This window comes from Echinops telfairi, unplaced genomic scaffold (assembly GCF_000313985.2).
Source record: "Echinops telfairi isolate 266 unplaced genomic scaffold, ASM31398v2 ScPeMD7_23;HRSCAF=83, whole genome shotgun sequence".
Lineage (NCBI taxonomy): Eukaryota > Metazoa > Chordata > Mammalia > Afrosoricida > Tenrecidae > Echinops > Echinops telfairi.
This window is the reverse complement of record NW_022103920.1, coordinates 40933862-40936349: the sequence shown is the minus strand read 5'-3', so window position 1 is coordinate 40936349 and position 2488 is coordinate 40933862. Positions and strand designations below refer to the sequence as shown.

The window sequence follows — 2488 nt, the reverse complement described above, 5'->3', positions numbered from 1 at the left end:
GCGCTTTACACAATTGATGTGTGTATGGATTGGGATAACAGTTGTATGAGCCCCTAATAAAATGTTAAATTAAAAAAAAAAAACTGATGTGAAGGGGTGTGGACATAGTGGAGACCCAAAACCCACGTGTAAAATAATTGAAGGGATGATAAATCCAGGGTGCAGTAAAACATTGATGAAACACATAACTATCCTCTAGTTCTTTAATATTTCCTCCCCTTACTATTATGGTTTTTCTTTTTTTTACTTCATTAATCATGTTAGATTCACATGTTCATAGTATATTAAAGCTCATACATGAAAGGCAAGATAGGTAACCCTGCAGAAACAGTAACAGGAGTAATGGTCGCCCGAGGATATGTGAAGAGAGGGGCAGGGGAAGGGGAGAATAGGGAACTGATGACTGTATAACCCACTCAGTGGGATCAAATAAGGGAACGGTATGTGGATGGATATATTGGATTGAGTAAGATATGGCCAAAAAAACTATCATAGGGAGGAAAAATAAGGGGTTCCTTGGGGGTAGGGTGGGGAAGGGAGGTGATATCAAGGGGTTCAAGAAGAAAGAAAATGTTTTGAAACTAATTATGGTAACAATTGTCAATTATATTCAAGAAGAAAGAAAATGTTTTGAAACTAATTATGGTAACAATTGTCAATTATACAATACTGCTTGATGTGATTGAACTATGGAATAAAATATTTGTAAGAGCTCCCAATAAAATGTTTAAAAAAAGTTTTTTAAGTGATTTAACAGGGGCAGACGGAGAAGAAAAGAAAGTGTTCTAAAATTGATTGTGGTGATTATTGTACAACTGTTCTTCATATGACTATTGGATTGTGAGATATGTGGATTAAGTGCCCAAAAAAAGGCTGTTGAAAACAAACAAAAGAAGAACGGGATCATTTCTTCAAAAGAAATATCACATGGAAGCCCAGGATTTTGAAAACACAAAAATAGGCAGGGCCAGAGGTAATGGCCTACATCACAGGAAGGGGTTGTAGCAAAGGCAATACAGTTATGGGAGGGGAATGATCTAGGGGTGTGTACACAATAGGAAGAGGAGGGATCAGGGGTACACATGTGACAAGGTGGGTGGATCCTAGATTCAAGATGGAGCATAAACTTGACTTATACTAAGCTGTCTGTGGAAAGGAATCCATTGCTCTTAACAGCAGGGAGTGAGACCCACCTATGGTGGGGTAAACAATAGTGTCTGATTGCTGTGGATGGCTGAATGGCTACAGGGAGACTATCTCTAAGCATTTGACCTCCCACCTTGTGCTGGCAAACAGCCTCTTAGGTCAGGCATATATTTGGGGGAGACAAAGCTGGGTAAAAGTCTGTTTATATCCCACACCTACCCTGATGCAGCCCTGAGTGCTGGAGAAGCCACATGGAGATCCCTGCCAGCGCTGAGATGGTTACAAAGCCACTGGATCCACAAGACTTCCCATCCACTGGCCTGTGAACTTCATGCATTCAGCATCATTGCATGTGTTTCCTGAGTCTGAAGGGGACTTTATAGATTGGTATCGGACATATGGGCTAATATTGGACTTGCGGACTTGATCTGGACTGGAATGTTTCCTCAATATTCAACTGCTCTTGTATATAAACCTCTTTCTTATACACACATATGTGTGTCTATGAATTTGTTTCTCTAGTCTACTCAGACTAACACAAATGATTTAAAGATTAATAAAATAATGATCATAAATAAATATAAATAAAACCCCACATTATCCTGATAGGCTCAAAATAGTAACCAGTGTACACCAGGAAATCAAAGGAGGTCCCCACAGGCCTCTGAGAGTGCCCCTAACCCATACATACACACACATGCACCTACACCCCTTTTTGTACTATCTTCCTTCTGGCTTGAAGAAGAAGAGCAAAAGCACACCTAAGCATCCTGAAGAAACATCCGAACTTAGGCGACAACTCCTCTTCGACTGCAACCTGAGCCCTGCTCTTGCTCTGAGGCAGTGCCTCAGCCTGGTGAATCCAGGTGATGCTTCTGAAAGAAGAAAAACATGAGAAAGGTCTATTAATACAGATCACCTCGAATGCCTATTGAGTAATGCCAAGAAAAGACGTAAAGGGCCCAGTAAGACAAAAGATAGGTGGGAAGCAGATTTCGCTGTGGCTCCCACGCCCAGGGCTGAGCTGGCAGTCCACTGACAACTCGGCAGGTGCGGCCGTGAAGCCTGAGCGTGGACACTTGCACAGACCAACAAGGGCGAAAGGAGGCAAGTCCAAGACAGTCCCTCCCCCCAAAGTCCCTCGGAGATCAGCTTGGAAAGAACCAGGTCTTGGTCCAATTTTTATTTTTGAAAACCTCTTTCATAATAAGGCACACATTTTTTTAATGTTGAACCCATCATATATTGATCAATTATGTTCATGTTTATTTACTTTTTATTAAAGATCTTTTTATTGGGGGCTCTCACAGCTCTTATAACAATCTATACATCCATAGTATCA

The 2488-nt window shown here is 41.1% G+C and overlaps 1 long non-coding RNA gene across 1 annotated transcript in view; it reads right to left on the bottom strand.

Annotated features, from left to right (window-relative positions):
* Window positions 1-1984, bottom strand: part of LOC123521519 — a 20272-nt gene extending 18288 nt beyond the window's left edge. Inside the window, exon 1 of the long non-coding RNA XR_006679946.1 lies at window positions 1908-1984. This is a non-coding gene — a long non-coding RNA (uncharacterized LOC123521519). The remainder of the gene's footprint in view (window positions 1-1907) is intronic.
* Between the last annotated feature and the right edge of the window lie 504 nt (window positions 1985-2488).